Source organism: Dendropsophus ebraccatus, chromosome 9, assembly GCF_027789765.1.
Source record: "Dendropsophus ebraccatus isolate aDenEbr1 chromosome 9, aDenEbr1.pat, whole genome shotgun sequence".
Classification (NCBI taxonomy): domain Eukaryota; kingdom Metazoa; phylum Chordata; class Amphibia; order Anura; family Hylidae; genus Dendropsophus; species Dendropsophus ebraccatus.
In genome coordinates, this window is record NC_091462.1 from 49257062 (window position 1) to 49270682 (window position 13621).

At 44.0% G+C, this 13621-nt stretch overlaps 1 protein-coding gene across 12 annotated transcripts in view; it reads right to left on the minus strand.

Moving 5' to 3' along the window:
* MAP2 (microtubule associated protein 2) overlaps positions 1-13621 on the minus strand; it is a 176007-nt gene that overhangs the window by 137881 nt on the left and 24505 nt on the right. The window contains exon 1 of one of the 12 annotated variants that reach the window (XM_069983239.1): positions 10903-10986. The exons of 10 other annotated variants lie outside the window; for them this stretch is intronic. The gene's annotated coding sequence lies outside the window, so the exon portion shown is untranslated. Of the gene's footprint in view, positions 1-10902; positions 10987-13621 lie in introns of those variants that run through there. One more of the 12 variants, XM_069983241.1, reaches the window with a different exon arrangement.

Below are 13621 nucleotides of genomic sequence, written 5' to 3' on the forward strand. Positions count from 1 at the left end.
ATAACCCCTTTAAGACTTGGTTTACCTGGATTGATTCCAGGTAGGATCTGTTTCCTTTAATGCTCATGTTTTCCCATTTTGGGATAACAATTTGGGGCTTTAGAACCTATACTGCATTTCTATTTTTCATCTTTCAATGGTTTTCTCAGAACCAATTAATACAGTAACTTCAGGGCCCTTTGTGAGAGAAAACTAAATCAATGCTGTGAAAGCTAGAGGTGATGAATGGCTGCCTTCTAATGAACTAGACAATGTATTATTTTGCAGTTTGAAGCAAAATTTTATATGTTCAATCAAAAGAAATCTCACTGCAAGAAGATGAGGGGCAGCCACAAAACTGCAAAGCCAGGTATAATGCAGACAAAAAAAAAAGTTGTTTAGTAGTGACTCAGAAAAGTCAGGAAAAGTAGCTAACCCTCTTACTACAGAACTGCCCACACCTATAGTTGGAACCTTCTAAATAATTGTGACATATCATGCCAGTTAAAAACAGATCCATGTAAAAAGGTTGTGAGTTTACAATGTTATTTAAAAAAAATTTCCCAGGATCTTCTCGAAAAGATCAGCTTTTAATACAGTGGATGTTACTAGAACATTACTATAGAGTTGCATACTATTTACGTGTAGTGAATGTGTAGTGATGTGTTCGCGATGAAGACGTGTAACAAATGTTAAGATACTAGTCAAATGGCTACATGATCTCCCATTAGATTAAAATTTCAACAGTGTGTGAACATAGCCTTTCTGTGTTTTCAATTCACACCTGGTTTTGGTTGCAAAACACTGACCAAAATGCTGAGCAAAAATACTGTGTGGGAACATAGCCTTAATGTGTACCCTTGCTGACACACCGGCCATGACTGGTAATGTCTCTTTTTAATTAGTCACCTAGCTTATATCACTGTCGATAAACTGTCAATATATTGGACCTTACAGAACTCCAAAGGTAATAATTGTCAGTGCCTAGTAGGGGTGTATGCGACCCTAGTTGCAGGATTGATAGGTTAGTTTTATTGTTTCCTTGGTCACAAGACTAGTCAAACATTGAAGTTAAAAGACAAAGCTTGACATAGGAGACAAAAGAGCACTTTGTCCAATAGTAGGAAACAAAAATGAAAAATACAGCCCCACAAATTACTGCAGTGTCAACAAGGCCCTCTCGTGTTCCTAGCATCAAGGTCTGACTTTCAACCACAGCTACTTCTGTCAGCAGATGTTTTACTCAAATGAGAATTAGAAAAAAAGGGGGCTTTACCAGATTTGGCAGGTATGTCAGGAGTTCAACCTGACTATGTAAAAATGTAAGTTTAAAGTGACACTGTCACCTCCTTTGTGCATTCTGACATCTCTACACAGGTGTAAAGGGTAAATTTAGCGATTTTCATACCTTATTTTATATCATACGTCATGGTGCTTGTTCAAGTAAAAAGTCATCTTTTATCAACTGCAGATTGTGTTAAGTGGACGGGGCCTCACAGCATTAGCGAAACTTAGCCCCGTCCACAACGTCACAGTTGGCCCCACCCCCTCGCAAGCCATTGGAACAGGCTGGCCGAAAGGTCTAGACCCCACCCCCTTTACGACGACCAACCAATGGGCGTCAAGGGGGCGGGGCCAACTGTGCAGTTGTGAGAGGGGCTAAGTGGCGCTAATGTTGTGAGGCCATGCCCACTTAATACAATATGCAGTTGATAAAAGGACACTTGTTACTTGAACAAACACCATGACGTATGATATGAAATAAGGTATTAAAAAAACACTAAATTTACCCTTTACATCTGTGTAGAGATGTCAGAATGCAGCGGTGACAGTGTCACTTTAAGTTATTTTGGCCAACCACCGTACTAAACAGCAATAATTAAATGAATTCCCAAATCTGGTACCTGCTGTAAATCTCAGTTTTGATATGTAATCTCCTTAAAGGGTGCGTTCACACCTACAGGATCCGCAGCAGATCTGCAGCAGATTTGATGGTGCAGATTTGATGCTGTGTTCAGTTAAATGAAATCTGCTGCGGATCTGCTGCGGATACGCTGTGGATCCGCAGCAGAAACTACGCTGTGGATCCGGTAAGTGTGAACGTACCCTTAGGGTGCGTTCACACGTACAGGATCTGCAGCAGATTTGATGGCGCAGATTTGAATCTGCAGATTCAAAGCAAATCAATTCTGGGCCATCAAATCTGCTGTGGATCTGCTGCAGATCCTGTACATGTGAACGCACCCTTACAGTCTCTTCATCCAATGTGCTCTTACATGGACCCTATAATTTACTATTGAAATAACTTGTGACAAGTGAATTATGATGTTTGCAATCAGTTACAATGATGATCACATGGAGAGGCTATTTCTGGGTAAGGCTGTTGCAGTAATTATGTTGAAGGATCTGGAAATATTGATTACACCAATAAGAACGGAAAAGCTTTCCGAAAAAAACCCAAAACATTTATATCTACTGATTAAACCACAAAGAGCGGGAAATTGTCTTGTGCGCCGTGCTTTGTATAATTGCAGTAATAATTAATATTTTCAGCTGTTGCTTGAATAATATTTTTTTCACTACTCGGAATAGAAAACAATCATAATCTCAGGAACACAGAATGACAACACAGATTCCCCATGATACCTATACATGGTATATTGCCAATGCACACTGAAACAAATGAGCTTTTCATGAACGAACAATACAATGGGGCTAAAAAGTTTGGCTGTAATAAATGTTGGAACCCCATATAGCTCAAGGCATCAGTACAAGTTCCAGCAAACAGATCCCAAAGAAAATTCCTGTTTAAGATGGCTTAATAAATCAGTTTGTGTTACATTAACTAGGAATTGATATAGTGATGACGTCTTGCAAAAAGATAGTGCCGCAGGGTATGTTTTCACATTCAGGCTTTTCGAAGGCAAAATAGATCAGCTGAGGCTACTCTTTCTAAATTCCTTCCTGGCTTTTGGTGCAGACCCACTGGGCCTTCCAACTATTTTGGACTACTCTTGAGATCATTAAAAAAGTGGCCCCTAGGATTTTACCTTTTTACCCTCTCAAATGAGGATGCTGCCAGATCCCTAATTCTGACAGTGATCCCATTGTGGGAGAAGGTTGTCCCAGTGAATTAAGAAACAGGGCGAAGCTCCAGTGGGTCAGACAGAAGGTCAGACACAAATCTCGCTACAGGACAAGGCCTTGGGCTTGCAGCAGAGTAGTGTAATCAAAAATAGGCAAAAAGGTTGGGTTAGGAAGCAGAGGTTGTAGTTAACAGTCCAAGTCATACACTGGAGAGGCAATATGGTACATGGGTAAAGGTAAATATGGAGTTTGAAAGGTAGGCATAAGCCAAACACAGGATATGAAACACTTAGCCATTACACCTTTACTTACAGCGTGAACACAAACCTACTGCTCAGGCAAAGGTGGAGCAGGGAGAGATGACTTAAAGGAGAAGTCTGGGAAAATGAAAAAAAAATCAGAACGGGCAGGGGGTGGGGGAACATAATAAACAACCTACACTCACCAGTCTTCGTGCCTGAAGCACTGGGTCCCACTCGTGGACCCTTGCCAGGATTCTCCATATCTCTCCCCCGCTGCGGCTGACAGATGCCCCGCTCAGCCAGTCAGTGACTGGATAGAGACTTCGCTGCAGTCACTGACTGGCTGAGAAAGCTATTTCCCACTCCGTGACGTAATAAGAAATCAAGAGAAGAAGACATCCGTCAGGTGCTGCAAGGACACTGGGGCGGTGAGTGTAGATTGTCTATTGTGTTCCCCCCCACCTATTCTTAATTTGACCAGACCTCTCCTTTAAGTAGAAAGTGCAGAGTAGGGTTAGGCTGGGGACAAATTTTGAGTGTGTATGCTTGCCCTTAAAGACCCTGAGACAGAGTATAGCAGGGGCCAGGTGGCAGTGAGGAACTTGTAGGGGAGTGTGGACAATGGCAGTAACCCCACAGCCATGTCTGCCAGAAGACACAGAATGCTGGTGGGATCGGACTACTGGCATTACGTTTCCCCTAGGTTAAAAAGAGACACAAGCCTATCATGTTTGATCCACTATCCTACAGTGCTGATAAACAACAATTCAATACTCATCTGAACAGACTGCAATACATATAAGGAACTGTATTATCAAGACTGTTGACAAAAGAGGACCAACTATTTTCTATCTGTGGGGGGTGGGGGTGGGGGGTAATTCTTTAACAGTATGGTCTATATAGATGGCTAAGGTGGACACTTATCATGTTCCTAGGGCCCTGTGCCTTATAGCATGATTGGGCCACATCTGGATAATTTAATGTGTGTTAAATTATTCATATTATTATAATATGATCACAGAGATTAGGAAATGAAAGGGTAAACTCGGCTTAACTTGCTTGCATCCAAATTACCTCCCTTCTAGTTGCCATGGAACCGGTTACCGTGCCTTAGCTGACTCGGAGAACCTAAAAGCTCCCTAGGAAAAAAAGAGGCAGGGGGTGGGGGCGTCTTGCAATGAGTCGCTAGAAGCAGAGTGAAAACATCTTAGTAAAAACATGGTTCTAACAAAATACTATTTAACCAACTTCCATAAACAAAACCAACTAAATCTAAAAGTCAGGGCTCAAGGCTACAACTATTTCTTTCCAGGGTTCATCATAAAAGTTCAAATTCTGCCTCGGCTGAGCTGAGGTGGAATCACACACGTTAAAGACACACTCCTAGCCATGACGGTAACATAAATAAACCCGCTACATGAGGGTTGGGGAACCTACAGCCCCCCAGCTGATGCAAAACGACAATTCCCATCATGCCTGGACAGCTAAAGCTATAGACATGATGGGAATTGTAGTTTTGCCACAGCTGGATGGTGAAAGGTTGCCTATCCCTGATCTACAATGCTGAGTTGTCTACAATATAACTGTTACAGTATAAGGCCATGTTCACATGGCATATAACACCGGCCGTTCTGTGACCCAGCCGGATCAAAGAAAGGCCGGTGTTACTGAAGATCATCCCATCTGTAACTGCAGTACCAGCCAGATGATCTTCATTTCTGCTGAATTCGGATGCATGTGCCCCTACATTCGAATTCACCGCTGCACACAACGGAGCCGCATGTTCCATTGTGTGCACTGACATGTCTTGTGCGGCCACTATTCAATGAATAGCGGCCACAGAAAACTGACATGTCAGTTCTTTCGTGCGGCCGGATGGAAACCCGGCCAGAGCGTATACTGTGGAATTCCATTCATTCACATACAATTTATGTATTGTATAAATCATGGAACAACGGCCGTGATTTATACAACACATACGTTGTGTGAACATGGCCTAAAAGTGCAGTCTATTGCCAGTCTGATCAGTGATCAGATCACCAGCAAAGTTGCATACTGATGTTAGCATTACATACAGGCCCAATTCTGGTAGCTCCAAGCATTGTAGTGCAATGCTACAATAAAGCAGCCGCACCTCTAAATCCTGCAAAATAACAGCATGCATTTTGAAATGGACTGAACGTAGTCACTAGTAGACTGTGTTAAGTCTATTCAAGCAGATATGCATCACAAGGGTATGTGGCGGTATACATGGGAATCTAGCATGCCAACCTATACTGCTTCATGTATGAAACCCCTTTATAAGAACCCTTATTCTTGTATCTTCTATTATAGTTGTTTACAGCAGTGTTCTCATGCTAGGAATTGTAGATTCACAACAGCAGCAGTGCCACGGCCTGGAGACCTACAGCAATGTATACAGAAACACTATAAATAGAGAACAAAAGCATGTTACAAAAAAAAAACCCTAACTAGATGCTACTGTTATACCTGACATGAGTGTGAATGTTTGTAGATGTTTCCAGAACTAGAGATATGTAAGATATAGCACTGATCCAAGGAGAGATCTGATCTTGCAATCAGTGTTCTCAATGAAGAACACCATAGTCCATTTCTCGCTATCGCCAATGCCTGCTTTACAGATAACAATAGATCATCTGCATACAAGACAGAGAAGATCAGTAGTTCACCGAGGTCTCAGACTACAAGGCGTGTGAGCTGTCATTGTAAGACGGTATAAATACCGGAAACAAACAGGTTACATGCAGCCATACATTTTGGCAGGAGTTAAGTGCGACTAACCCTGAGGCGTGTCTGGCAAAAAATATTTACAGAATGAAGGAGTGGGTTTTACAAGGTGTATACAGACTGTACATACAGTACAAAAGCTAAGGTGACATATATGTCTACAATGTTTCATTGAAGAGAGCCTCGCCCCACTTCTTGGCTTTCTCAAAAACAGCTCCACCCTCTTGCTGGTGACATCACCAAGCTTTATGACACGCTAAATGTTTCTGTTGCAATGTGTTAGAAACAAGTTACCCTGTTAGATGTTAAACACAGACTGAAGTAGCAAAAAAAAAAAGTTTATATTTTAAAGTGAATCTGTCAGATGCGATTCACATTCCATACTGCTGACACTGTTAGATAACTGTAAGGGCAAGGAGACACATGGTACCTTTCATATATCCATCTGTGCTTCCAGAGCATAGAAAAATGCTTTTAAAAGTGTCAGAGAGGATTTCACAAGCCCTTGATCTGCTGCAACTGAAATACCTCCTTACTCCCCCTCCCACGCCTGACTCTGTTTGATTGACAGCTGAGCTGCAAGCAGGGTAAGGGCCCTATTCCACCAGACGATTATCGTTCAGATTATCGTTAAATCGTTTGAATCTAAACGATAATCGTTCGGTTGAAATGCAGTTAACGATAAACGACCGAACGAGAAATCGTTGATCGCTTTATAAGACCTGGACCTATTTTTATCGTTGCTCGTTCGCAAAACGTTCGCAAATCGTTCGCATTGAATAAGACATCGTTCGGTCGTTCGCAATAGATACGAACGCAATAGCGAAGAAGTAGCGAAGAAAAACTATCGCAATTACGATCATAAGTAACAATTATCGTTCCATGGAAATGAGTGAACGTTTTCAGGTCTTTCGCAATAGCGGTTGTTTGAGATCGTTAATCATTAACGATTATGCAAACGATAATCGTCCGGTGGAATAGGGCCCTAAGGGGTGAGAAGGGAAGAGATGTTACAGCCCTCAGATCAGGAGATTGAGAAATCCTCTCTGAAACTTTTCACTGGAGAATACAAGCATTTTTTTATTTTCTGGAAGCACAGACAGATATATGAAAGGTACCAAGTGTCTCCTTGCCCTAACAGCTATCTAACAGTGTTGGCAGTTTGTAACGTAAATTACAGCTGGCAGATTTCCTTTTATCTGTATTTGCAGCATTGCATTTCTTTACTGTAATGCATTAATATCACTTGGGAAGTCATAAACCCCTATTTAAAGGAGAAGTCCAGCGAAAATTTTTATTAAAGTATTGTATTGCCCCCCAAAAGTTATACATATAACCAATATACACTTATAACAGGAAATGGTTATAAAGGGCTTTTTCCCCTGCACTTATTACTGCATCAAGGCTTTACTTCCTGGATAAAATGGTGATGTCACGACCCGACTCCCAGAGCTGTGTGGGCTGTGGCTGCTGGAGAGAATGATGGAAGGGGGACACTGAGGGAGACAGGGCACTGGAGGGACACTAAGCATCCCTCTGCCATCATCCTCTCCAGCAGCCACAGCCCACACAGCTCTGGGAGTTGGGTCGTGACATCACCATTTTATCCAGGAAGTGACATCACCATTTTATCCAGGAAGTGAAGCCTTGATGCAGTAGTAAGTGCAGGGGAAAAAAGCACTTTATGTGCATTTCCCATAATAAGTGTATATTGGTGATTTGTAGAACTTTTGGGGAGCAATACAATACTTTAATAAAAATTTTCACCAGACTTCCCCTTTAGAGTTTAGTAAAGAAATAATGAGCATGAAGTAGCGATGTCCTTCCAAGGCTTAGAACTTCTGCTTTTACCTTTCTTCTCCTAATAAATATGTTTGCGTCCTCATTAATTGAATCCAGCAAGCCCCAAGGTGGCCGCATTTTCATCACGGCCTGGGAGATATTTATGTGAGCACAGTAGGAAAAGCAACTCAGCAAGATTCACAGCATCTTTCAAGTATTGTATACTGTCTCTGATGAGAGCTCAGAGAGAGAGAGTGCCAGCGTGCAGCTCATTAACAGAATGCCACCCTATGGCTAGTAATTGTCTGCCAGACAGTCTTATAGACGTCTAGCATTCCTCTAGGTCTGGCTACTGGGCACTCTGCATAGAACATTAGAGCAGAGATATTCGTCCAAGACAAGGAAAGTCCAAGGTATTCCTAGAACCTTGGACAGAGCGAACCAGCAATCTTGTCAAATTATCTACTAATTGTAAAATATGAGAGAATAGTTTTCTAATTTATTGCGGTAAAAGACGTCAAATGGAGGTACAGCTTATACACCTTGATACTATACAGTACTAACAGGGTTTAATGCTGCATAAGTCAGAAAGATGCACTCCACATGTGTAACACCACTCTTCACAGGGATCTACCTTCAGCTTTGGCTGTCCAGGTATGATGGGAATTGTAACAGCTAGAAGGCTGAAAGTTCCCGATCCCTGCTCTGAACCATTTAACTTAAAGGGATATTACGCTTAGGTAAAATAAATTTCGAATCATTCCCCGTCCTGGAGACAAACAATTCGTGCCATACTTGTTATAATCTATTAAGTCTCCTACCCTCAGTTTCGAGCCTGCTGCTTTCTGCTGAAGACACAAAAAACGGTGTGGGAGCTGTTTTTTCTGTCTCCGCTCTGAACTTTTCCCTCCCCCCCTTCTGAGACGGCTCATGTAAACAGTGTCCCCGGCTGGCTGTCTCTGCACTCTGTAATGCTAGGAGGGTTAATCACAGGGAGGTCACCACCATCTTGACCGCAGATTAACCTGGCAGAAGCCAGGTACCCTGTTTACATGTGTTTACATGAGTCATCTTGGAAGGGAGGGGGGAGGAGGGGGAGATGGAAAGAACAGCTCACACATAGTTTTCTGTCTTCAGCGGGAAGCATCAGGCTCAGACCTGGGGGAAGGAGACTGAGAAGGTATAACAATAATAGAACAAATTTTTTTGTCTACAGGAGGGGTGTAATTCAACATCTATTTTACCTGAGTGGAATACCCCTTTATAAGATTTGGGTCAAAGACTCCAATGCTTAAAAAAAAACTAGTCAGATAAACTGCTATTTGTGAATTGGCTGCTGCATTATGATGCGTGCTACCTGCTGATAGCCCCCTACTGTACACAGGGTGCTGAGGATGAAGGTGAGTCGTTTCCGTGCAGTTTGTAAGTTAATCCTATGTCTTGTAAGGCTGTTTGGAGCACTGGGAGCAGGACTACCTTCCCCAGATCACCGAAAAATGGACAAAAGTCGGAACAGGAATAAAAATAATAAATATGCTCATTATTTACAAAGTGTTTTTGCAAAAAAATAAATAAATAAAAATAAACATATTTTTCTTTAATTTTACATACTTTTTATTTCCTCCTCTGACCTCCCTATGAAGTTAATTAGGAAAATATGCCAGCAGTCTGCAGTGTATCTGCCACATCTGCACATACAGTACCCAATGACTGTATTATTGCCTGAAACTGGGTTCACAGGCTTAGCTGGTTGTTAGTAGAAACAGTTTGCGTGGTTTTCTCTAATAAAGCTTGTTTTTTAGATTACATCATGAATTTGGAGAAACACTGTATTTGAAGCCTGCAGAATTATGAATGCAGCTCTGCAGTATAAAGCTATGTTCCCACTACAGCATTTTTTCTGGAAATGGCATCCGTCTATTAATAATGATAGCCCGAAATATGTTTATGATCATTATTTGGGTCCGTCACTATTAATAGACAGCCTTCCTTTCCCAATAAAATTCCATAGTGGGAACATAGCTTTATATTGCAGAGCTGCATTCATAATTCTGCAGACTTACAATCCCATGTTTCTCCAGGTGCTTTTCCCAATAAATGCTGGCCCATTCCCATAGTGGGAACATAGCTTTATACTGCATCCTGCCATAGCAAAGCAAGTAAACAGCCATGTGATTAACATATTTCTAACTAACCAGCTAGCATAATAGGCTACTATCACAAATAATGTAAACATGCAAAATTTGGACTGTGTTAGGAGAGGTAACATAGTGATAGACGGTAGGTGCAGGGCCGCCAACAGGGCATTACTGGCAGTACAGGTGTATGGGGCCCGGCCTATGGGGGGGCCCGGGTCTCCCACACACTTCACTTTTATGAGAAGCCTGGTATACAGACAGTGCAGGGAGAGGGGAGAGCTCCCGCAGATGTAAGGGGCCCCTTCTACTTAACTAAAATCATTAGGCCCTCCTCCCCCCCTGCACTGTCTGTGGACCGGGCTGCAGAATCCCCCCCCCACCCTCCACAATGGACCGGCCCCCTCCTCAGCAGCTCCCAGGCTCGTGTGGAGCTGGTGACTTCCGGCCTGTGTGCTCTCCCAGATGACAGGTAGATGCAGCGGGCCCCCTCTTCTCTCTCCTGCCTCCCCCTCTCCTCTCTCCTCCCTCCTGCCTCCCCCTCTCCTCTCTCCTCCCTCCCTCCTTCCATCTCACAAACTTCTCTGGCTGCCGTCGTCTCTGCTGCAGGGTCGGAACATGAGGGGGAGGGGAGGAGCCGCTGTGTGAGGAGCACTGAAGACTGAATGGGTCCTGGAGCTTCCCTGCATAGAGTAAGTGTGTGTGAGAGAGTGAGTGTGTGAGAGTGAGTGAGTGTGTGAGAGTGAGTGTGTGAGAGAGAGTGAGTGTGTGTGAGAGAGAGAGAAAACAGAGAGAGAGAGTGTGTGTGTGTGTGTGAGAGAGTGAGTGTGTGTGTGTGTGTGTGTGTGTGTGTGAGAGAGAGAGAGAGAGTGTGTTTGCCCCCATCCTGGGATAGTATATAAATCTGCTACTGCTGAACCAGTCCCTACCGTACTGACAACTCGGCTCTGCTGTGCCTGACCAATGTAACCGACAACTCGTCTCTGCTGTGCCTGACCAATGTAACCGACAACTCGGCTCTGCTGAGCCTGACCAATGTAACCGACAACTCAGCTCTGCTGTGCCTGACCAATGTAACTGACAACTCTGCTCTGCTGTGCCTGACCAATGTAACTGACAACTCTGCTGTGCCTGACCAATGTAACCGACAACTCTGCTGTGCTTGACCAATGTAACCGACAACTCGGCTCTGCTGTGCCTGACCAATGTAACTGACAACTCTGCTGTGCCTGACCAATGTAACTGACAACTCTGCTGTGCCTGACCAATGTAACCGACAACTCTGCTGTGCCTGACCAATGTAACCGACAACTCAGCTCTGCTGTGCTTGACCAATGTAACCGACAACTCGGCTCTGCTGTGCTTGACCAATGCAACAATGCGTCTGAAGCACTGGAGGCGGGCCGGCTTGCCCCAGTGGGAGGGAATTCCCTCCCCTCTATGACGGGGCTCCATTATAATCAATGGAGCCGCGTCATAGGGAGGCGGGGGATTCCGCCCACTGGGGCAAGCCGGCCCGCCTCCAGTGCTTCAGACCTAGCACGGTACCCGTGGATAGAACGGCGCCGTACACGGGAACCGGGCCGCAGTTCTAAAAACATACCACGGCATCGGCTTCACCGTGATGGCGGCGTTCTATCCGTGGGTCATATTAAAGAGGATGTGTGTGTGTGTGTTGATTTCTGTGGACATGGAGTCTGGAGGGGTGATGCTGTATGGTATCTGTATATTATATCCAGGCTGTATGGTATGTGTATACTATATCCAGCATATATATGTGTATACTACATCCATATATATATATATATATATATATATATCAGCAGCGGCTGACCAGGCATGCTGGGGGTTCTAGTTGCAAAGCAGCGGCAGACAGCACATCTAATTTCAATTTGTATGTTAAGTGTGCTGTTTGTTTGCCGGTACATCCCCGCCCCAGCTAGCCGGGAGTGATGTGCCCTGTGCCAACCACACAGGTCGCACCCCCCAAAGGCCAGCCCTGAGTCAAAGATACGTTCCATAGTTTTCGTTAGTGGGGGGGGGGGGGGCCCAGACAATTTGGCTGTATGGGGCCCCGAAAATCCTGATGGCGGCCCTGGGTAGGTGAACAGCATTCATCTCTTCTGGAAATCAGATGACACAATCAAGTCATACACTGCAGAAGGCTCTATATGTACAAGACTGGATTCCAACTGAATTCCCCGTTTAAGACAAGTAATCAATTCTGGCAGCGAGCAGTCACAAAGGTACTTCACTCTCATCCGGACAAGCGCTAGACAACCCGGGAATGAGATTGTATCTTCAAGTCACAGATACATGTCAACTCGGCACTGCGCTTTCTATTATTCACTGATATAACAAATACAGTGTGTGGTTGCAATAAAGGCTTTGGAAAAAACCTATTACATAGAATACACTTCAAGTTAAAGGTGAATTTTTTGTCATATATACTTGCTGTCCTAAGATGCAAGTCAGCCGCCATCATCAAAAAGACCAACCCATGATTTAGATATGTAAACGTATTGATGGTTCCTCCTGCCCACTTTATTCACCATCATGTATGGAAAAAAATTCCCCTGTCTCCTGGGCCCAGTAAGGGTCCTATTCCACGGGCCGAGCAGGGCCCGATCAACGATGTAAACGAGCGCCGATCTGCTAGCCTATTCCACGGCCCAATGATCACTGAGCGAGGGCTGCAGGGACATCGTTACCAATGTCCTTGCAGCCCTTGCACCATACATTACCATGCAGGACTTCTCCTCCGCTCCGTTTCCTCCCCGGGTCCCGCGGCGCTGCATCAACTCCGGTGAGGCCTGTCTGAGCCAATCACAGGCTCCGGAGATGCTGATGCTGTGCTGCGGGACACGGGGAGGAAGACGGAGCAGAGGAGAAGCCCTGCAAGGTAATGTATGCTACTTCTCAAATCGTCGGTCGCCCGCCGCGCATTGCTATTCCACCATAGCGATGCGTGGTGGGGGACCGATGATTTTCAGTCTGGCCCTAAATAAACGGTCAGCCGATGACACGATCATCGGCTGATCGTTTCCCCTTTCCCACCGAGCGATAATTAGCCGAATCGCGCCGATTCGGCCGATTATCGCTCCCGTGGAATAGGCCCCTAAGTGTTTAGCACAAGGGAATTCTTCCATACAGATGACACATTATGACATCATGATGCTTGTATGGTATGAGATCCACATTGGAATACTGTGATAGGCTATGTTCACACAACTTCAAAAATAAAGAAAAGGCGGCCGATTTTGATGTTTAAAATAACGTCCGTTTTTGCCACGATTTAACTGACTGCTATGGCAATGTATTGAGGTCAATGGGAAGACAGACGTCCAATGCATTGAATAACAGACATTTTTACCGCGGACGTCAAAATAATGAACATGATCATTATTTTCGGACGTCTTTTGCAAACAGCAGATTTTTCTATTAGTTGTTCACAAACAGTTTTTCTTTTGTCACCGTTCTTTCTCCGTTTTTACTATTAAATTCAATAGACTTTTTTATTAAGCCGCACCCAAAGTCCAATTAGTAACCCCAAACTAGAATAATGTACCAACAGCTGTCAGACAGCTAAATGACGTCGTTATTTTAGACTCAAAATGACGGACGTCATTTTAAACAGAGCTGAAAAAA